Raw genomic sequence first — 24,487 nt, 5'->3', positions numbered from 1 at the left:
TGCATAAAAGAAGGGCAATAAAGTGGAACCACTCCTCAGACACAGCAATTTCTCTAACATTATAAACAGTCGTTTCGTTATTTTACAGGTTTAAGAACTTTTCCGGTTGGGAGACAAAGGCCTCTCTCTAATAGCATGGCAACAAATACTCTGAGAAGCATACTGGCCATGCTAGGAAAGCATGGCAACAAATACTCTGAGAAGCATACTGGCCATGCTAGGAAAATGCAGGAGACCTCTTAATATTCAGTTTCGCATTGGGCTCAGGGCCGCTTTATACATTAGGCCGACCAGGCACAGTGCCTAGGGCCTACGAACCTTTTAGGGCCTACAATATTTCACTTGAAAAAATACCTAAACAAAAAAAAAAAATCACAAAATAAGAGAAAACAGCAAATTTTCATTTAAAATGCCTTCGAAGTATCGATACCTTTAAATATAGAAACAAAAGTATCTATGCCAAATATCGCTAGTATCAAAAGAAACAAGCAAACGATGAAATTAACATAAAAATGAGTAAAAATATCGGATACACAGGCTTCTAGAAATAAAAGTGCCTGGGGCCTACGAAGGTCTTAAAACGGCCCTTGTTGGGCTAAGTGATCTTTATTCCCGGAGGAAGTATAAAACATGCACATTGCACTGTGAAGGAGATTTCTTTCATAAACAGAGAGCAACCAGTACAGCAGGGCCCCGTTTCTCAGTGCCCCGCTTTTCGGCGATCCGCCGATACGGAGGCACCGAGAAGGGGGCCGCCATCTTGAATCTTAAATCGCGCATGCGCAGAACGGGCGGTTGCGCGCGCAGACTGTAGTTTGCGTGTGCAGACCATAGGTCGCGCATGCGCAGAACGGCAAAAAGGCCGATTTGCGCATGTAAACACCTTAAAATCGCCGGATCCACTTTCCGGCGATTTTCACTATACGGCGGGCCCGTGGAACGGAACCTGCCGTATACCCGGCGCCCTCCTGTATGCACAAGATGATCGCTAGGAGGTCACACATGAGATGGAAGAGTGTTGCAGTCATTCCAAAGTCCCAAAGACTGACGCTGTGAGGCCGTCCTTAGAAAATGGAGTGGTGTGAACAGAGTTTAAGAGTCTGCGAAAATATTATTTTGCATCAATACTTAAAATGGGGAACTACCACAGGACTGCACCATGTGAAAGGGGTAAAAAGGCAATTTTTTTTTTAAACACAAATATATTTGTACAGTAAGTGAAAGATCACATTTAAATGGACATCCCTTTATTGCTGACAAACTATATTCCAATGCAAATAAATGGTCCATCTAGCATCAAATGGTTAAGCAAATGTAATCGCCTGTAAATAGAAATGTTTACTTTTCGTGGATACAATGGAAATTCAATAAAAGATGTAATATTGTCTATTTCACCCTCCCCCGCCGCAAACCTTCTTCTCTCACTGCCCCTCGTACCTGTGCAACTCTCCCACACTTTGTATATGCCAAGCACTTTCTCTCCCCACCTTTAAGTAAAACCTAAGAACACAGTGGTTTCCAACCTTTTGGGGGTTAAAGAACCCCAAGTGAAATTCTGAGGAACCTCCAACCCTCTCTAATAACAACTCTGATCAGATGCATTGTAAATTCTTCAGTATTTGATAACATTTTCAAACGACCAGAAAATTGCAAAGATCCCTTTAGGGAACGCCCGGGGAATCCAAGGCTTCCTTGGAACCCTGGTTGAAAAACACTGCTCTAGGGGCCCTATGGCATAGTCGCTATGTCTATGGTTGCTCATTTTTGTAGGGCAGGTTGGTTCTGCGCTCCTGTGGACTGCTTCCAACTGCCAACGAGAGAAGCACCTTGTTCTATCCCAGATTGATCACGATTTTGGAAGGTTAGAATTGTTTTGATAAGAAACCCGCTCCAGGAGTGATCACACAACACAGCCAGGCCCCGCATACCATACCAGGTACTGTACGGCATTAGGGCACTGTGGAGGTTACACATGCCGCTTCATTCCCTTTTTTCCCCAAAGGAGTTACTGCTCCTTTAAACCAAAGTAGGCTGCTTAGGCTAAGTAACCATAAAAAGCCTCCAGTCCCCATGCAAGCATAGCCTTCCAATAAAATCAAAGCAATCTGGCCGGGCGCTCTGCTTCCCTGCTTCAGGGCACAGCTGCTGAGACAAGTCCCAGCCAAGAAGGAATCCAAACTTGTATAATATTGTAACCGTTTTGTTTCCGCTTATTCGTAGTACTGATACAAAAGAGCGGTGACCGCACCGCATACATCAATGCGAAGGGAGTTCAAAGAACCTACAAACTGAGTTGTCTGCAAAGGGACATGCATACACACAGATGTAGCAAACCTTTAAGGTTTGCGTGTCTGCGGCAGCGCGCGGTCTCGCAATGATTGCGGCCTGGACGGATTAACTCTGCGGGGGTCTGATCCGCTGTGACGCTGGGTACAGTAAGTGCACAAGATCTCAGTACATAGTGGCCAACATATGAAAGCATCTACATGAGAAGGTTTACCTGTCTATATTTGACCTGCACTCTACTCTCCCTCCCTATATGCATGTTTTAACAGCAGAAAATAGAAAATAAAGTTAAAATTATGCTGTATCTCTGTTTTGATAACCAATAAAAAAATGTAAGTTAAAAAAAGAAAAGAAATTGAAACAACCCCCTCTCCCTCCCCCACATTATTGAGCTAAATATGACTGCTAGTCATAGTGTAGAGATGTGTAACCTTCACATCAGGTCGCAAACCATGCCCTTTTTGAGTCACGAAGAAAGTCGCAACAGACAGAATTCGCACATGCAGCACTTATCATCTGAGATCTGACTCCAAAAGACTGTTCATGGTCCCAAGGTTCAGCAAAGTATCCGGCCGCTCCTCCTCTTACCATGCACCCCACAACTGGAACAATCTGTAACTGCTACATACGTCTATAATATATATTATCTTTAACTGTGCATGCAATGTCTTCTATATAATGTATACCCTGTTTAAAAAATTATAAATAAATTTGCATGCAATTCAGCAAGCATTAAGTCAACGTGCATTACAATTTCATTTAATAGGACATGTTTTGATCACTGTCTGATACTTTGCTGAAAGCATGCTAATTTTGTGATATTATTAGCCTTTTGAGGCTTGGCAAATACAGTATTTAGCTGGGAATTGAATTTGGAGGGGGGAAACGCTTAAAAAAGTTTGTGAATCCATATTGAACCGTTTCACACACCTCTACTAGTGGAGATGAAAAACCTGATTTAGATTTGCAAGGAGACAAACAGCTTGCTAATCCCAATTCAAGGGTCAAGAGCTTTATCACAAACCCACTACTTCTAGTGGATGAAGTATAAAATAGATATTTTTAACCCTGCAATGCATTGCAAAGCAGGGGATCGCTTAAGGTTTGTTATGAGCCACCCATGGGCATTGACAGCTATTTACAACCTTCTGCAGAAGAAAGAAATCATTATCAGAGTGTGGGTATTATTTACTAGATTCCTGGTCCCTGCACAGGAACACTCCATGGAATACAGCACGTGCCAGCTGAGCTGGGAACACAGCATGTCAACTGGACGTCAGTAAATTGTAAAGTCTTAAACCTAACTCACGCAGAAGACTAAAAGGATCATATAACAAATTGGGGAAATTCTTATAATAGAGCGAACAACTTCCCCTCTCAAGGGAAATGGCTCAAGCAATCTGTGTGTACATTTAGCGTGCTTTACATAGACAGATATGAATCTGATCCAACTATTAAGTGAAATAATCGTTCACATGAAAAACGCGAGTTTAAAAACATGGGCAGGGATAACATTATATTATTCATACCGCCACCATCTTTATTGAGACTCTGTATGGTGGGACAGGATTGTGTCTATCTGAACACGACAAAGATAAATGCTTGAAGAAGAGGACCTGTGAGGTTTTGAAAGCTCTGCATACTACAGTTTCATCTATCAAGATCTCTCCTATTGTTCCACTACACGGCATCACAATCTGCAACAAATCTTCCCAAGGACCAGTGCAGACAGTAGAAGTTGGAATCGACGTGGCAGCAAAGACCCATCGTATAGTTTTTCCCACAAACATTAAAATGGACGGATGTGAAAAATCACTCCTGTAAATTGTTGACACCTCTATATAGAAAATAAATAAATAAAATAAAACGTCACCATACACTGGAAGCATCTCGATGGATGAAGCCCAGAAATCTTGTGAACTATTTTCCTCTTGTACCAATGCCAGGGGTGCGCTAAAATATTAAATACTTAGGAGCCAGACAGAATATTTAGAATCCATTTTTATGATACGCAGAGCGAGGGACCATCCACAATCATGCTGAATCTGGGAAGAACAAGATGCCCTGATTGAATTAAAAGCTTTAAATAGTATAGTATTATAATAGTATTATATAGTGTTATAACCGCTTAACTATAAGGCAACCAGTCTTTGATAGGGAAAACTGATTAACTCTAAGTAATAATGCTAATTATTCTGTTTTTTGTTGAATGGGAATTCTCAAAATACTGTATATTGATTTATTTTTTTTACTTTAGATAATTGGTTATCATAAAGTTAAGTCATTATAGTTAAGATATATACATATATAGATAGATAGATAGATAGATACAGTAGATAGAGAATAAATGTGGCAGTCGGCACTTCCAAAGGTAGGTATATAGGGAGGTGCATGTACCATAGAAAATCAAATAAACAATACGATACCGTTTTTGCACGAAATCAGTAGACAGCACTTAGGTAGTTGAGGTATAAGTATATGTAACGAAGACAAAACAAGGCACAATTAACGGACGTTTAGGTCCCCAAATGGGACCATTCTCAAGGTGGTGCCAAGGTGGAAATATATAATGTAGAGGTATCTTTCGTTCCACCTGTCACTTGAAGCCCCTTACATACCTTTGGTACATCGATGACATCCTTCTGATTTGGACCTCTGGTGAACAGGACCTCATACAGTTCATGGTAACTTCAATACGTTCAACCCGAACATCAACCTCAAACTCACCCATTCCCCGGACAAAGTATATTTCCTAGACATCACCATTACTATAAAGAACAACCAACTACAGACTTCTATATACCGCAAACCTACAGACAGAGCCAACTATTTGAGGGACAAAAGCTTCCACACCACACACACTAAGCATGCAACCATCTACAGTCAATCCATACGATACAACCGGATATGCTCCGACACAGCAGACAGACGCCAGCGGATTACAGCCTTAAGATCGAATTTCAAAAACTGTGGATATAAGCACAGAATTGTAGACCAGCAAATCCACAAAGCCACCAGAATACCAAGAAGTGCCACAAATACCACACAGGAATCTGGAGTACAAAATCAGAGGAAGATTCACCTGTTCCTCCAGCATGGTCATGTACCTCATCATGTGCATAAAATGCCTAAGGGGCTCCTACTATAAAGGTGAGACGGGCAGGGGCTAAACAAGAGAATGAATCTGCATCACCACAGCATCACACGCGGAACAAGAGATAGTCCTGTCGGCAAACATTTCTCTGACTCTGACCATAAGATGAATGGTCTGAAGGTGGTCATACTCAAAGGTAATATTAGAACACCGAAAAAGAGACGGTTGCACGAATACAAATTTATGCAATTATTCGGGACACTTAGCGGTAGCCTAAACTGAGACCGCAGCTTCATGAGTCACTACCCAGACACAAGAGAAATCTCTTCCCATGAGTGCTAAAGGCCATGTCTATGCATACTGCGCTATATGAATGCACACACAGATGTCTCTTACATATACATATGTACAATGTAATTCTATCCCTATATACCAACAGGGACCGCATAGTATCTACACAAATTAATAGTAATGCAACACCCACATTGAATACAGACAAAAAGAGACAAGCAACAGGGTACAGTACCTTTGGTGGTCACATATAACCCACACCTAGAATCCCTACGCAAGATCGCCAGGGAACAACAACCCCTTCTCCAGGATAATACAAGACTGCAACAGGTCTTCCCTGAAACACCCTTATCATACAGACAACCTCATAATCTCAACAAAATGATGGAGAGGAGTAAAGTATTCAACAGTACAACTAAATGCGGGACAAGACCATGCCAGGACACAAGATGCAAAACCTGCACAAGGCTCCACACAGCGGGCACAATACAAATACCACACAGGAATCTGGAGTACAAAATCAGAGGAAGATTCACCTGTTCCTCCAGCATTGTCATGTACCTCATCATGTGCATAAAATGCCTAAGGGGCTGCTACTATAAAGATTTCTTACATACTGTATACATATGTACAATGTAATTCTATCCCTATATACCAACAGGGACCGCATAGTATCTACACAAATTAATAGTAATGCAACACCCACATTTCTACACCTACCCACACCATTGGTATACACTCCCAAACACACCTTTTGTAAAGCACTGCATACACTGTGGGCACTTTATAAACTTATATTTACACACATACATACACACATACTCTTACATCACTAACATTCAGGGACCATTTAACACCTTAAGTCATACATCGCATACTGCTCAGGGGGGAGGGATAGGCTTCAGTCAGATACATTCCAGGATGCACTGTTTTTAAGTAAAAACCTGTCTTGCTTTATCCATTATAACACCTCGCACAAATAAAAGCATTTTGTTAGTCACTGAACGGTATCATCTATCCGTTTTTAAATATATATATTTATATATATTATGTGCTGCACTATGCATCGTGGTTACAGAAGCCCCTCGCTCTTCCCCTGATTGCTGAGGGAGAGAGTAGAGCCTCTGGCCTCTGTAAGACTTACTTTTTCCAGAGCAGCCCTTCTCCATCAACGTCGCGGCATCATGTGATGTATTGCCATGACAACGTAACATCCCGTGATGCAGCGACGTCATGACGCAGCAGGAGGGTGGCCGGAAGGTGACAAGGCAACATTTCACCTCCAATCCGAACTGATATACACCAACACACACAGAGATATTCCTTCCCCCTCCCCTTGCCACAGTGTGATATGAGACCTGGGGCAGGCAGAGTCTTACATCGCTCCGACTCGCTCCCGCCCCATGCGTATCAGCCACCCGCTCCCCACTCCAACTCAGCGCCCCTCCTCCACACTCAACACTAAGGCCACGTTAATAGTGACGGCGACGCGACCGATGACGTCACCGTCGCCACTGGCAAAAGTTGCACTTTAGTTTGGAGCGACGTCGCTGGCGACAAGGCCAGTGATGTCAGGAAGGGGGCGGGCAGAGTGCAGTAGGCACTCTGTGATTGGTGTAGAGACAGTCACATGTGGCGACGGTCTCTCCCAAAATCAAATTGCAATGGCTTCCAAATTTTTTGTAGCTCCGTCGCCGTTACTATAAGCGCACGTGAAAGATTCAATGTATTTCTTTTGGCGCAACGTCGCATCGCCGGGCACTATAAGCGCAGCCTAAGCAGTGACCGGTCAGCACGTCCACATCGGGCATGGAAGCAATCTGGCGAGCACTGTCCCTGGTCGCTGCGGTGACTGACAGGTTAGTCAGCACCATGCGTAGTTATAGGTGTCTGGGTTTATATTTTAGGCAGGGCCGCCCGAGCTCTCTGATTAATGCAGATGTGTTTTTGTTTTGAGCAACCTGATCATGCTCAGTTAACATATCAACAACTAAGGCTGCGGTCCCAGTTAGCACTGTAGGACGTGCGCCCGGCGGGGGAGGGGGAGGGGCAGCGCGTGCACAGCGCTTCACCGCAGATCACTGTCTTGGGAAAGAGGGAGATATTGTGATGGGAAGGGGCGTGGCAGCGGTTTTGCAGGGGCATGGCCATGACCTCACGCGGCTGGTTCGTCCTCATTGGCTGAACCGCTGGCGGGGGCGTGGCCACGCCTCCGTCGCGAATTCCAAATCCAATTTTTGGGGTACTCGTCGTAGAGCGCGGCTGCACCTTCCGCGCAGAGGTAGGGAGTGGGACCGGACTGATTGGGGTGGGACCGCAGCACTGGGACCGCAGCCCAACTCTCTCAGTGAAGCGACGGGAGCTTATTGACACAAACACATTATTGCAAAATCTTTTTACTGTTAAATAACTATATACAATGTTTTCCACTCATCATTTCAGCTTTGGAATCACTCCTGCATTCTTTCCATAATTAAGCAATAACTTGCATTGTGCTATATTATACTATGAGATTTTTGCTGATAAAGCAGCAATACTACATTCCCCCTTTTTCCTTATGTGGATTTGTACAGCATTTGACAATGTATTATTCTACAGTCTTACATACTGTAAGCTGGCAATCGTTTGGTGCTCCTGTTATAAATCTGTCAATATCCTGCTTGTCTGGCTAACATAATGGCCGCCTTTTAGTTTCAATCAATCCTTCAGTCAGTGTAACTCCGCAGTTACATTGTATCCTTATATTACTTCAGTAACATTAACTATTGTTACAGTTTGCAGCTCAAACTGCTGGGAATAGTGGCAACAAATACAGGAAAATGTTGCAAAGATCTTGCACTGCTTGGGAGGTGGGCTAAAGTCTGCTATAGAAATCAAAGGATGATATAATATAAATCTATATCTACAATATATATATATATATATATATATATATATATATATATATATATATATATACAATATATATATATATATATATATATATATATATATATATATATATATATATATCTACAATATATATATATATATATATATATATATATATATATATATATATATACACACACACATACTGTACATATACACACACACATCACATTATTGCTTGTTTTATGATACCAATTATCCAAAGTAAAAAATAAAAAAAATCTATATATTTTGAGAATTCCCATACAACAAAAAACAGAATAATTGGCATGGTTACTTAGAGTTAAGCCGTTTTCACTAGCTATTATAGACTGCTTGCCTTATAGTTAACCAGTTATAATACTATACTATTTAAAGCTTTTAATCAATCGGAGACGAAATCCCATTTTAAACTTTACAAGAGACCCCATTTAAAAGGCCAAAAATCCGTTTTTAAACAAGCTTTCCCCAACATCAAAGAGCAAAGCTTTACAGTGAAAAGAAGGTGACGTTTACAGACCATGCAGCGACCCGGTTTTATAATAAGGACCTGTTTGCTTTGTAACAGAGCAGCAGTAATAATTATAGATTCTTAAAAGCAAAGTATATTGAGGTTGTCCTAATTACTCTTGCAAGCTGCTCATTGCGGGGGAATAATAATTGCCCTAGGTAGAAAATCAGGACAGACCGTTTGCAGTTAAATATAGAGAGGTCATTTTCTTTTTTGGCAGCCTGCGAGCCTGGGGCAGCTGAGGCACTGACTGGATGATCAATTTCTCGACATTACTAACAGATCTGCCCTCCTGCCTCAGGATGTCCCTGCTAAACAGCAATCAGACAGGCATTACAGTCAGAAAAAGCAATTTTCTAATTAGGGATTAGTGCAGCCCAGTTACAGATAACAAAACATATCGCCAAAGACAGCGCAGACTTCACCTTTACTCTTTGCATACGGGGTTGCTGTGACTTACCTGCTCTTGGATTTGGATAATTACCACTGACCCCATTGCTGTCAGAGAGGTCGGCAACCAGTGCATGCTACAAGGTGGTCATTCTAAATACGTGACGCCAATTGGGGTTTTCGTCTGAAAACGCCCCGAACTGCTGCTTCGAAGTATATCGAATAAGGCCTATAGTGGACGTGCAAATACTGTACATATTATCTGCGCCCACCCTTTATGCAGAATGCAGATGGTAAAAGGATTGGCCTAACCTTTATGGAAAACAAAGAGCAATTCCTGCACTCCTACCAATTGGGCTAAAATATAATGGGACATGATTACATTTAGAACCTAAGTCTGTGTGACAAAGGAGGCATGTGGTTGCATCTTTTGATCAAAACATGATTCAAGCCGCCAACCTCGTCAACGTAAACACCATTTAGCAGCTACCTACACTGAATATATGACATTTCTTATTGTCCTGTGGACTAAACTTTGTGAAATATGTGAAAGTCCCCCGAAGGGGTACAATAAATTAAGCGTATGCTTATTTGTGATTTAGTGCAGTTAAAAGCTGGCCAAAGCCAGTAACAAAGTTCCCTTATTATAATGGTAAACTGTGGGTGCACAAATACCCTATTGTGAAATATTAATACTTACACATATCTCTTCTCTCTTTCAGCCATAAACACTCACCTGCTAAACAGAGTTTACCTTGACGAGGTTGGCCGGCTTGAATCATGTTTTGATCAAAAGAAGAAACCAAATGCCTCCTTTCTCACACAGACAGGGCTGTTATATAGTGGCCGTGCGCGCTCCGCCATGCGCGCGCGCGGCACTTATAATTGGCTGTTGTTAGTCAGCCTTTCTATAATGGTGCCGCGCGGACGACAGTGAGCGTGGAGCCTGCCGACAGGGGGGAAGACAGGGAAAAGAAAGATTTTGTGCCGCTATCGTCGCTGAAATGTGTGTGTGTGTGTGTGTGTGTGTGTGTGTGTGTGTGTGTGTGTGTGTGTGTGTGTGTGTGTGTGTGTGTGTGTGTGTGTGTGTGTGTATGTTTGTGTCTAAGTTGAATAAATAAAAATTATTTTGATTGTACAACATGTTTTTTTTTATTTTAAAAATATTATTTAATACATTATTAACTCACACAATCTATATACACACACACATACACACACACACACTACCTTCGCTCACAGCTTACACACAAAAAGCGTGCGTCACGTGCACGCGCGCTCGCACCTCCTATAGGACACGCCTTAGGCTCTAAATGTAAACATGTCCACAGCATATTTTTTTTTTTTGTAACTTAAATTTTTATTGATTCATATTAACATTAAATACAATACATTATAAGATACATTTTGTCTTAACAATCAACCTTATGTTATTAAGGGAGATAGTAATAATAATAATAGGATAACGTTGACATAACGGTTAGACACAAACTTTCTTACGGGGGGGGACAAGACATACTCATTCACAGACCGACTTACCAGCAGACGGACAGACAGACAGACAGACAGACTGTCGGGCAGATGACTAAAGGGGTAGACAGACAGACAGATAGACAGGCAAACAAACAGATAAGCAGACAGACCAGGAGACAGACATGTAAACCAAGAGGAAGGAGGGGTAGGAAAGGGGAGGGGGGAGGGGCATCTTGGGGGGGGGGGAATATGGCGCTGTTGATCGTGTGTGCATCTCGGGGTTCACGAGCGGCTCGGCTTAACTCATATAAACTCAGTCTCTTCCCTAAAGGCTAGTATATCTACTTCTATAGAGTGGGCTCCAGATAATTACTGTGAGATCTGTTCGCACTTCCCAAGGAGAACGGACCTACCGCTATCATAGCCAAATTGATGTCCTTTCAAGCCCCGGAATATCTGTCTGTGCCAGCCAGGGCGTCCAGACTTTTAGAAAATTGTCGCCAGTGTCATTAACTAAACTCGTTAACTTTTCCATCTGGCAAATAAACCAAATGCGATTCCGAATTTTTGGGATGGTTGGTATATCTGGGCGTTTCCATAATGCTGCGATCTCACACCGCGTAGCCATTGCAAAATGGGCAATTATCTTATTGTGAGCTTTAGAGAGGCCCGCCAATGGTCTGTTCAATAGAAATAGCCACGGGTCTGGGGGTATTGAGAGATCAAACAATCTTTGGATCCAATTTCGAATTGTCTCCCAGATTGGAGAGATCCGCGGGCAAGACCACAGCATATGTAACAGGTCTGCCGATCCTCCACACTGACAGGGGCACAGCGGGGAGGATCCCGGCACAAAGCTAGATAATTTCAGTGGGTTGAGGTACCATCGCATCAGGACCTTATATGCGTTCTCCTTGAGAGTGGTGCATATGGAACGCTTTGCCGTGGCTAAGAAGATAGCGCTCCACTCCTCGTCTTCTAGGCTCTCTCCTATATCTGTTTCCCATTGAGATCTAAATGAGGGTACCTTTTGGTCTTGTTCACCAGACTCGATTACCTCTCCGTATAGCTGCGATGTGAGTCCTTTTGTGTCGGTCTCTGCCAGACAGAGCTTTTCGAAGAATGTCAGTGGGGGGGTATGGGGCAAATTTGTTGTCAAACGCCCTGATCTGGAGGTATCTAAAAAATTCTGAATGGGATATCTCCTTTTCTAATCTGACATGATTGAACGTCTTAATTTTCCTGTTATGACCTTCCAGATCTTTAATCCGATTGTAACCCTTCTGTCTCCAAATCGATATATAACTGACTGATAGTCCTGGTACGAACTCAGGATTGTTCCACAGCGGTGTCATCATGGTATGGGTTGTTGTAAGGGAACGCCTGATTTTTGCGGCCTCCCAGATTGACAACGAGTTGGCCATTGAGGAGAGCGGCATGATAGCGCCTTTTTGCGCTGTTTTGGGGAGCCAGATTAAGCTGCTGGGTTCTAGAGGTGCACACGCAGCACTTTCTAATTCAACCCATCTCTTAAGTCTCGGGTTGGATTGCCATTGCAAGATTTGGCTTAATTGTGCCGCTTTATAATATGAGAACAGGCAGGGTACCACTAAACCCCCAGCCAACCCCAGCATATTTTAGCCCAAATTGGTAGGAGTGCCGGATCTGTTCTTTGGTTTCTGTAGTTGACTTGCCAGGTTGTATGGAGAGTTAATGATACATCTTTGTATTTATTTATAAATAATAGCAGCAGTAATGATGACCAAGGTTCACAATTTAATAACTAATGTTAAATAGGACGTTTTATGCGAGTGCTGTTCTGCTGAACCACTGGCAATGCATGCTCTTTGGTGTTGATGGGGTTAATATGGGCTTTAATGGACAGGTAGACAAAAAGCTGCTCCCATCACTATAGGTGCAAGCTCTCTGAAACGTTGCTTGTGTTTATTACTGATGTTATTCCCTGCCTGATTTTACATACAGCCGCAGTTTCTGTGCTGGGTGATTAATTGTTCAATACATGCATACAGTAAAAAGGTAACATACTTTATACACCTTTATACACCTGTCCTCACCAGCTGTGAATAAGGGGTGTTGTTAAAATACCTGCTTGCTTTCATTTCAGCACAGGTGTGGAGCTGATAAAATGATGATCGAGCATATACAATTGAGTCCTATACTTTACATTTAAATGTATTTTTCACACGTACACATTAATGATATTTATTATTATCCCTTAAACTGTATGTACAAATGTCTATAATTTTCTAATACAAAAAGTAGATCCAAAAAATGCCCAATAGATATAGAATAGATTTTGCCTCTATACAGATTCTGTATCAGTAATGTTTTAATCAGTGTTCTGTTGTCTTTCCCCATTAACAGAAATATGCAGCAACAGGACTGTGTACAGCTAATTGTGGGCGTACATAAAATCGAGAGAAGAAACATATTACACGGGCAGGCATATTATCCCCTTTGCTATTAAAAGAGCGTGCAGCGCTTTACAAAGTGTCGCAGAAGATAAGAATGTCACAGAATGGCTGATATGGTGCAGTTTATTAGTTAAAAGTACAGGAGCTCACTGCTTTAAAGAGGTGCACTACAATGCATGCTTGATCATGTACATTTATAACACAAGTGAGCTACACCAAGCCCCGTCGGCTCAGCTTTCCCACATGGACTAGGACCTTTGGTTGTGGCCAACTTGCCGCGACCAAATCGCCACAGCGATTATGCGCTACGCACCTTGCTGCAGGGACCTCTTGTCCCAGAAGTAAGTCGCTAACCTTACCCTAAAAATTTCTAATCTTAACCCCTTAATACTAATGCTACCCCCTATCCTAAAAACCTCAACCCCTTACCCTAAAAACCTCAACCCCTTACCCTAAAACCCTAAGCCCTTATCCTAAAACCCTACCGCCCTTTTCCTAAAACTATACTCCCCTTATCCTAAAACCCTACCCCCCTTATCCTAAAACTCCTATCCATAACCCCCTACCCTAATGGCTAAATTAACCCTTAAATTAACATACCTTGGTGAAGCGTCCGGCGGCTGAGTGCCCAGCGACGGAGCAGCTGCGGATCCCTCTGTGGCTGAACGCCGGCAGAGAATTGGTCGCGGGGAGACAACCGCCACCACAGGCCCTTTCCGTTCCTACATTCTCACTGAACGAATCCTACTTCAAAAGGGTCAATCTCTCATTATAGCCAATTCAATGCCAAGGGGGCTGCTCTGCGTCCCGTCGGGCAGTGCCGGGGTTGTTAAGGAAACATTATGAGCAAACAGAGCCTGAATGTGAGTATTGCAGCTGGAAAGGGGGGTGCAGGAGAAGGTAAAGTCACTGCCATTGAAGCGGGTGAATGTGGTTGGAATCCCTGTGTCCACTCTGCTTGTGACATTGGACAGGCCACTTTATGTCCCTGTGCCTCAGGCAGCATAATGAGACTCCACAGCAGGGGCTGGCAACTGCAGTCCTCAAGGGCCACCAACAGGTCAGGTTTTCAGGATATCCCTGCTTCAGCACAGGTGGCTCGCTGTTTATGTACAACGCTGTGTATGTGCACTATCAGCACTATATTAGAAAGGGAAATAGCTGATAATGTTCAGGCGTCTTAGACAACCCCATGGTAACATATCGATTCTTTAATGATTGTTCTGAAGATTGAGATAAGGTGTGTGGCTCAGGCTATATGAAGACAGACTATCATCACCACCATTGATGCCAAGCAATATGTTTTCAGAGGAATGAGTTCATTTTGAATTCTCTCTCTCATTTGTACCTTGGTGCAGATAAACTCACGTTGATACTTTGAACCCTTGACTCATTGATATTATTTCTACGGTTTTACATTGCACACAATGTGGGATACATAATTCTGTACGATCTTTCACTGCCTCTGCAGGAAATCTGGGTGATCTCCCAAAGAAGAATGTGGGCAACGATTTTATTCTGCTGCTATTTCTGAAGATGAATGAATCATTAATGAGATGGTGGATATGTTGCGATATTTAGAATAAAAAGATTATTGTTGATGGTCCTGGGGGGGGGGGGGGGGGGTAATCCTGTGCTGTTTTTAGCTTTATTTTATTCACTTATTTCCGGAGCATATAAAAGCCATTTTTTTGTAATTTGTCCGAAGGGCTGGAGGAGCAGTAGAAACGCTGTAATTTTGTGACATGAAATACATTTTTTTAAGATCAGTGCCCATTTCTCTGCTATTTCTTATGATCAGTTTCTTATAGGGACAGCACCAAGGGCCGCTGGGCCGTCTCGCCATGACAAAGTCACCGCCGGTGTTTGACGGCAGAGGGAACTTGCACCGCAGTCGCTTGGCAGAGGGACTCTGCACCGCAGCCGCTCCGCAGAGGGACCCTGCACCGCAGCCGCTCTGCAGAGGGACCCTGTACCGCAGTCGCTTGGCAGAGGGAACTTGCACCGCAGCCGCTTGGCAGAGGGACCCTGCACTGCAGCCGCTTGGCAGAGGGACCCTGCACCGCAGTCGCTTGGCAGAGGGACCCTGCACCGCAGCCGCTTGGCAGAGGGACCCTGCACCGCAGCATCTCCGCAGAGGGACCCTGCACCACAGCCGCTCCGCAGAGGGACCCTGCACCACAGCCGCTCTGCAGAGGGACTCTGTACCGCAGCCGCTCTGCAGAGGGACCCTGCACCACAGCCACTCCGCAGAGGGACCCTGCACCACAGCCGCTCTGCAGAGGGACCCTGCACCACAGCCGCTCTGCAGAGGGACCCTGCACTGCAGCCGCTCCGCAGAGGGACCCTGCACGGCAGCCGCTCCACAGAGGGACCCTGTACTGCAGCCGCTCCACAGAGGGACCCTGTACTGCAGCCGCTCCACAGAGGGACCCTGCACCGCAGCCGCTCCGCAGAGGGACCCTACACCGCAGCCGCTCCACAGAAGGTCCCCGCAGCACATCAGCCACTTCACAGAGGGACTCTGTACCGCGGCCGCTCCACAGAGGGACCCTACACTGCAGCCACTCCGCAGAAGGGCCCCGCAGCACAGCAGCCGCTCCACAGAGGGACCCTACACCGCAGCTGCTCCACAGAAGGGCCCCGCAGCACATCAGCCGCTTCACAGAGGGACCCTACACCGCAGCCGCTCCACAGAAGGGCCCCGCAGCACAGCAGCCGCTCCGCAGAAGGGCCCCGCAGCACAGCAGCCGCTCCGCAGAAGGGCCCCGCAGCACAGCAGCCGCTCCACAGAGGGACCCTACACCGCAGCCGCTCGGTAGAGGGATCCTGCACTGCTGGCCCCTTCTACGAGAAGGTACATTTTATGGTAGGAGATTAACTTTAGAGTAAGGGGTTTTAGGACAAGGGGTTAATGTTTTTAGGGTAGAAGGTAGCGTTAGTATTCGGGGTTTCAGGGTAAGGGCTAAGGTTTGGGACTTAAATAGGCGGCAAAGTGGCTCGGCCGGGTGTCCCTGCAGCGAGATCACTTGGTCGCGGCGAAACGACGGCGACCAAATGTCCTAGACCAACCCCTGGGGCACCCACAACCAAGTATTTACCCCTCTCACTACAGGACAATGCTCAGTATATGACTCTTGCCTATGCCTTACAAAACTGAGCCTTGATCTGGCTCCAGGTAACAGGGAGAGTTTCAGCCAATGCTGCTTTTAATCCTTTCCCCTTAATATGGGAAAAATAGGGTTAGAGATCCCAGAATGCCTTGGGAAAGAAGCAAGAGAAACATTTCTGCAGAGTTTTGTCCTCCCGGCTTTGTGGTCTGTCTGACCCAGCTAATGACAGCAAGAGAACCCAATCGCACCCAGTCTGTTCTCCGAGGTCTGCATACTCACGTTTGAAGCGCTGCGATTTCCTGCGCCTCCTCTCAGAAACAGGTTTAGGGGCTCAGCATGTTTAATGAAACATAAGAAAAAGGAAGTAGCAAAATGTAAGCGATATGAATGGTTTGCAAGCTTCGAGGCAGAGTTGTGGACAGGTGTTGAGTGAGCACCATGACATTGTTGGCTTCTGCATGTGCCGTCACGCACCAGTAGCAGCTCTGCAAGCGTGGAGAAGTTCAGAGGCTCGTGGTACGACACAGGCATGTAGTCTTAGTATCTATTATTTACACGACGCCAACATATTCTATACATTGCGGGCGTAAGTGCAAGATAAAAAAAAAAAGATACATACAGGCAGTCCTCGATTATCCGACACAATGCGTTACTCGCTTAAATGGTGTTGGATAGCGAAACGTTGTAAAGCGAAACACGTTTTCCCATAGGAACACTGTTTAAATGAAAGGTTCGGTTCCTGAAGGCATTTTTAATGCTAAAATACACAGAATATTTTACGCAGGCAATAAGATATGCAGCACACACATAAATTATATAGTGTCTATACTGTATTATATATATAATATAACATAATAAATAATATATTATATAGTCTAATATAATATTATATAGTCTAATATAATATTATATAGTATAATATAATATTATATATATGCTCTTACGATGCTTTGCAACGTTGTTTATGTGTATGTATATATATATACACACATACACATAAACAACGTTGCAAAGCGTCGTAAGAGCGTTGGATAAGCCGTTTTGGCGTTGTAAAAATGAACATAGGTTTGCATTGCATAGCGTTGGATAAGCCATTCGTTGTAAAGCGAAGCGTTGTAAAACGAGGACTGCCTGTACAACTTAAAACATAAGGAGGTCCCGGCCCCGAGAAGCGTACACTCAATTATGAGTGGGTTTAGCTTGAAAAACTCCTGCGCTCACCAATGTACTTTTATACAGCGATGGCAGCTTACATAGCAGAAGCTACAGGCTAAATAAATCTCTGACCTTAGGGGTTTACAGTCCAACTTTGTTCCCCCAGGAGATTAAGAAAATCACAAGTAGTTGATAAGAATCTCAAACACAGGTCTCACTTTTCATTGGTGTCATTAACCCCATGCCTCCCCTACCCCACATTGTGTTTCATGGGTTTTACACTAGGTGGTTGATTATGTTTAGATATTTATTTTTTTTGCACGTCTCTCCCTTATTACTTCTCCTTTCCTAATTGGTCATTCGATAGAAAATGGATGTGAAGAACTGTGATTGTTTTGGTGGGGTACTACAGCGGTGCGGAAACTGGGGGGCTTCTGAGAGGATGCAGTGCTTCAAACGAGAGTATGCAGACCTTGGAGAACAGACTGGGTGCGATTGTGTTCTCTTGCTGTCATTAGCTGGGTCAGACAGACCACAAAGCCGGGAGGACAAAACACTGCAGAAATGTTTCTTTTGCTTCTTTCCCAGGGCATTCTGGGATCTATAACCCTATTTTTTTCCATATTAAGGAAAAAGGATTAAAAGCAGCATTGGCTGAAACTCTCCCTGTTACCTGGAGCCAGATCAAGGCTCAGTTTTCTGTACTAAACGTGATGGGTCAATCATCTTACCACCCCTCCCCTCCCTCACATTTTCAAATCGCCTGTTGGAATTCAAAATGACAGGAAAATTCTCAAACATTTATTGAAAAATATTTGTCCATTTTACTTTATTCTACTGTTTTTCGACAGGGATTCCCTGAGCATCCTTAAAGGGTTCCCTGCAATTTTCAGGTCATGTGAAAATTGTACTAAATACAGAAGAATTTACAATGCATCTGATCTCAGACGCGCTATTAGAGAGGGTTGGGGTTCTGCAGAATTTCACAATATAATTATACACTTCTTTAACCAAAAAAAGGTTGAAAACCAATTAATTATATCACTCATTAGTTCAAGTTGAACTGCACCTTTACGAACAGGAAAACTTCTAAGCAAATGCCTCCAGCTTTTGACTTTCAAAAGGCTAGTCACAGCTCCTTCAGGAGGAAGTTTCCTTATCTCCAAAGGAATTAACTAGTGTAGAAGTGACTGCTTCAAAAGCTTCAAGAGACCGTGCAAAAACTTCACCCACACAAATACTGCCGCACTAAAACATGATTGCTTGAGATCCTGAGAAGAGTGGCATGAAAGAACTCCGGATCAGGATAATAGGGAATCCTACTGATCTGAGATATGTAACATGATAGGGAGAGGTGCACTGATCCTAGAGGAAGGAAGTGAGCCAGCTTCACTGCAGGCAGATTGCAGCAATCAGTCTATGCAGTCTAATATAGAGCAGAAATCCAATGCAGAGAAGCAAACGGCGAAATTAGGTTTGATTACAGAATATCCCTACAGGGGCCGGGCACATCATATGTTTGTAAATAATAAGCAGACTCCTCCATGGCATCTGGATTAGTAGGTGTAAACATAGTAACATTTAGTATGGGCTGTTATTGTCTCTCCTCCAGTGGCACTGTGGTATGGGATAGGGCAAGGGTGCACATAGTTTCCTCCTGGCGTCCCTCTGTGTCCTCTCCCCCCCCCCGATCGCACCCTCCCCCCTGCTCGGCTCTGGCGTCAAATGACGTAGCGGGATCATGTGATGTCACGTGACCACACGGCATCATTTGACGCCGGGTTCCCTTGGAGACGTGTCGCTGGAAGGCAAAGTAAGTAAAGTCACGCAATCCCCGGCATTTGTTTCGAATGCCTTCGGGGGAAGCGCGGGGGCCTCTGTAACAGCCGCGCGCCCCACTTTGTGCACCCCTGGTGTATAGGAGATAGGGAATAGATAGGGTGGTGCTGACTTATAAATAAGCTGACTTGCTTGAATTAGCTGAATTGCTAATAAGTCTCCACTGTGGAGCTCAACTCCCAAGCAGTGATGTGCAAACCTGCAGAGATTCGCTTTGCTGTGGTTTAAAAAAAAAAAGTATATTCTTAAAGATTGATCACATGTATGACATTATTTGAACAAATAACACCCATTGGGAGAAGCAGTGAGTAAAAACACTGACTTTGTAAACAACAACACTGAGTTTGAAGCAGGGGCAACCGGTTCAATTCCCAGTGACCTTGGGCAAGTCACTTTATCTCCCTGTGCCTCAGGCACCAAAAATCATACATTGAAAACTCATCTAATCTGTAAAAATTCTCAATTGCTGTGTAACGCACGCTATACTGTAAGTGTGAAGCACTTTGAGTCCCAGTTTAAGAAAACCACATGTGAAATACAGTTAATACTATTATTGACTTTTAGCATAAAGTATAAAGCATTTTCACTGAATCAATGTTCGCAAAAACGTTGCACATCTCTACTCCTTAAAGCTGCAGTTCAGGCAATATCCTGCATGTGTGTTTTATTTAATAAATCAGTTCTTTAGTAAGAAAAAATACTTTTAGCATTTTCTGTTTAAAAAAAAACAACTTCGACAGACCAATTTTCTTGTATTCTATTTTAACAAGCATGCTTGTTCCTATAGCAACGATTTACATTCCCCATATTTAAAGATGTCGCCAAACTTTGCCGATCAATAGACGGAGAACGAATTGACTGGCAGCTATGCAGTTCTTTAGGTAATTAGAGATTGCCAACATGAAACTATTGAAGTAAAAAAACTAATTAAAAAAAAAAAGACTGAACTGCAGCTTTAATGCTCATCTGTATGGTATGAACATATATTTCGTTTAGCTACCATTAAAACATTGGTCTGGTTGTTGAAGAAAGACAGAAGTAACCGTAAAAGCCTTTTTTTTTTTAAAGTGAGAAGCCTTCTCATTCGTCTCCAAAATGCAGCAAGCCTTGTAAATCCTCAACTCCCGAACTAAATCACCATTTACTAACGAGATTATTTAGAGGTGTGAATACAAATGAATGACAGAGTGCACTCCAGTGATATGAACGGTCCTGAGGATTGCAGCCAGTTTCCCCACAGCTCCACAAGGTTATAACGCACGTGATGTACTGTAAAGTAGAAAGTAAGGCAAATTCCACCTCATCGCCTGACCATTATTAGACATAAATGAAAGACAAGAAAAGCACGAGTACATGGCCCAGAAGAGAGAGACCTCGGCTTGGGAGTCTGCAAGAAAGCCGTAGATTTTTAGGCTCATGCGGGAGTATAAATCGCAAAAAAAGTGTATCTTTCAAAACTTTTCTGTACGTCTAATATGCATCGATCAGTGCACAATACTGTATACCCTAGATCAGCGGTGCGCAAACTCCCTGCCCCCCCCCCCTACCTTCCCTCATCCTCGGTCACGCCCCCCCTCGCCTCTAATGTTGCGTCAAATAACGCTGCGGGTCATGTGACGTCACGTGACCCGCGACTTCATTTAACGTCATGTCTCTATGTCAACGGGCGTCATTTGACGCTGCGTTGTCAAAGAGACGCGTGACTGGAGCCGGGTAAGTAAGTTTACAGAGGCCTCGCGCTGTCAATGCGGGGCCACTGTAAACACCGCGCCCCCCGAAAAGTCTTGCGCCTCCCAGTATGTGCACTGGGAAGAACCAGCGCAGGACTCGGTCTGTTATCACTAGACCCATACTTAGCTTTTATTGTGCTCCCCACAGGCTACATTGTACATATTATGACTACCATTAAAAGATGAGCTAAATATTCACCCAAGTTAGCGAACCTGCTGAAATTTGACCCTTTTATTTTAGTGAAAAAAATGAAACAGTCACAAACAAAAAAATTGCCCTGATTTGAAAGTTAATGTGCAGGCCACAAGAACCCAAATGTAATGTCACACGTCCCGTTGTATGCTGCCACTTTTGCAAAAAATGTCTGGCCGCAATGGGTGAAATTTCCAGCACTGTGTAAGTTTGCAAATGTTTCGGAATTTTTTTTCACAAACCCCAATTGACGACATTCACATAATTCTATCTGTTGTTGTAATAATCAATGTGAAACATAAAAAAAAAAAAAAGTTAATTGTCTGCAAAATCCTTGGAATATTCTACTATTCTCTGTTACCGCTCATAAAATATTAAATCTGCATGAAATGTGCACTTCCACAAAGTCAGTTAACCAAAAATAAATAAATAAATAACGCCATACTTTTTCCCACCTGATTTGCATTCAATCTGTAAAAATTATTTGTCCATGTTCAGTGTATTATATGAGCTTCCAATATACCAACTACAGCAATAGGAATACAGTCGCTTGTGCAGGCGCTTTCACTAGAGATGTGCAAACCCTGGGAAATGTGCCTTTTCCCCCTCCAAACAAAACACAGTTTTAAAACTTTGCACGCAGTTCACCTATAAAAACACAAACTTATTTCCAAAGCCTAAAATATGGTTTCTGCAAGAGAAAAAGCTCTGGTGAAATGCAGCGATTTTGCTAGAAGTTCATTAAGTTTCAGCGCAATTTTCAAATCTTTTTGGGCCAAAAAGTTGGAGGGTATTTTTTTTTTTTGCGCGAATGTTTGAACTTGTTGAAATGTTCGAGCGAAAACGGTGGCGAAGCTCGGCAAGTACGCACATCTAGAATCCTGACATCGCGATCTCAGTGCGATTACAGGCGAGAGAAAAGCAGACAACGGAGGGACATCAATACAATGCATTCCAGAGCCTTGGACCTCACAACAGCTCCAGTTCCAGGGCCAATGGAAGAATGGAATCCACATCTTGCTAAAAATGATGCAGTGTAATAAGACTCAATGCTGCATAAACCAATGGGAAATCAGTGGATGAAGACATATATATATATAAAAAAAAAAAAACAAGGATCAATATGACATGGTCTTTTATAGCTTCGTGCTACTTTCATTCATTGCTTCTTTGTATACCAGCAAGATTTCATTCATTGGTCAGCAAGCAGAAAACAAGTTACCTGACATTGTCCAACGCTTGAGAGCATAATGGTGCTGTTGGTCCAAAAATAAGGGCAGGACACAAGCAGCATACTCCCCTCAACATTTCTTGGTGGGTAGATAAGAGCAAAGTTCCGATACCCCCATTATAATGCCACCGTTATATAGAGGCTGCAAAGCAGTGAAAGAGTTAACGGTCCATGGGAGTGAACATGCAACACATTGCTCTTAAATGTGCTTACAGATATACGTTTAAATGCATCCTACAAGCAGCATTCAAAGTGATGTAAAATAAGTCGTTTTCAAGGGGAGGCTAGCCCTGTAATCAAGGAGGCAAAGCTCAGTAGACACTTTTTAAGTCGTATTTACACAAAAAGACCAGACTTTTTAGTTTTTCAAGCAAAGACGTATTTATATGACTCCTTCGTGCTATGCAATGTGTTGCTGTTCCTACTCTTAGCAAAGGGGTTAAAAAAAGAATTAAATAGTGGTCCTACATCATACCCCTTTTCTCACTACCACCCTGAAATTACTGAACACGTGTAGTTATTCCAACGCATTTCTGATTCTGCGTTATTATATTTCGGCCGTGTGGCGCAAACATATTCCGCAGCGTAGTACAAAGTGGGGGTCAGGACAAGAACAGAAAATACAACTTAAAACATAATGAAACGATAAGCAATGAAGTCCCAAGTCCCTCTCTTACCTGTTGCACCGCGGCATCACCACCTCCTACTGTATTCTGTATTTCTTTGAGGCTGCGCAAGTTGAAGACGCAGGGAAAGCGAACTCCTCGCTCTTCAACAATAGGTGCACTTCTTTCCTACAGACCACGTCTCGCTTGCACAGGTACAATGAGAACTCTTGCGCCCAGGTTTTTTGAAGTATATATTAGGATGTGTGCTATTCCAACAGCATTGCTCTCCGAAAACAAAAACTCAGCAGGCACAGCAGTCTCAATTCAATCAGACCAGTGCTAGCAGCAGCCACTGCCTACAGCTCCCTGCGCAGACACACAGTTGAACTAAGTACATAACCAGAAACATTTGCTGAAAAGGCTGGAGTCTGGGAGACCAAGAAAGAAAGAAAAAAAAAGGTTGTCTCATTTCCTCCAACCTCTTCACAATACTTTCCTTCTCTCCTCCCTCTCCACCCCTACCACCTCCTCCCCCTTCCCTCAAAATCCATGTGTGGGTGCTGACAACATTGAAAGAAAAAGAACCAGCGCAGGACTCGGTCTGTTATCACTCATTGGCAGGGAGACTTTTTTTTTTAATGAGATAGAACACACCCCCTTTTCAGTCCTAAACCCCTGCTCTGTCTGACTTCACCAGACTCCCGCATTCCTGCCAACCAGTTCTGCAGAAAAAGCCAGTGATTTTTTTTTTTTACCTCCGCTTTAAAAAAAAAAAAAAATGGTATAAAAACAATAAAAATATCACTTGTGAGCACATTCATGTGTCTCAGACAGGTCGGCAACTCTGCCGCTCCCCATTATCTCATAGCATACGTACAGTGCTTCCACTGCAGCTAGGGATTCTGGGAAATGATATGCATATGAGCATACAGTGTCACCTTTTGCTTCTTGTCCGTTTTAAAGGAGCAATCCAAGCAATATCCTTCATTAAAAAAAAAAAAATATCTGTTCTGTAGTATTAGATAATACTTACTACTACCTTTTTCTATTTTATAATTCAACTCAATGCCATTTGTTTTAATATACTGAGCATCCTTTGATTTCTACAGCAGGTTTTACCCCACCTCTCAAGCAGTGCAACATCTTTGTAACACTTTCCTGTTTGTGGTAATTTGCTGCCAATATTCCCAGCAGTTTCAGCTGCAACTGTAACAATACTGTAGATAAC

The 24,487-nt window shown here is 43.4% G+C and overlaps 1 protein-coding gene across 1 annotated transcript in view; it reads right to left on the bottom strand.

The window, feature by feature from the left end:
* Nucleotides 1-23,781, bottom strand: part of EVA1A (eva-1 homolog A, regulator of programmed cell death) — a 77,108-nt gene extending 53,327 nt beyond the window's left edge. The window contains exon 1 of the mRNA XM_075598490.1: nucleotides 23,329-23,781. The gene's annotated coding sequence lies outside the window, so the exon portion shown is untranslated. The remainder of the gene's footprint in view (nucleotides 1-23,328) is intronic.
* Between the last annotated feature and the right edge of the window lie 706 nt (nucleotides 23,782-24,487).

Source organism: Ascaphus truei, chromosome 4 (assembly GCF_040206685.1).
Source record: "Ascaphus truei isolate aAscTru1 chromosome 4, aAscTru1.hap1, whole genome shotgun sequence".
Lineage (NCBI taxonomy): Eukaryota > Metazoa > Chordata > Amphibia > Anura > Ascaphidae > Ascaphus > Ascaphus truei.
Note: the sequence above shows the minus strand (reverse complement) of the source record. Positions and strands in the feature narration are given on the sequence as shown.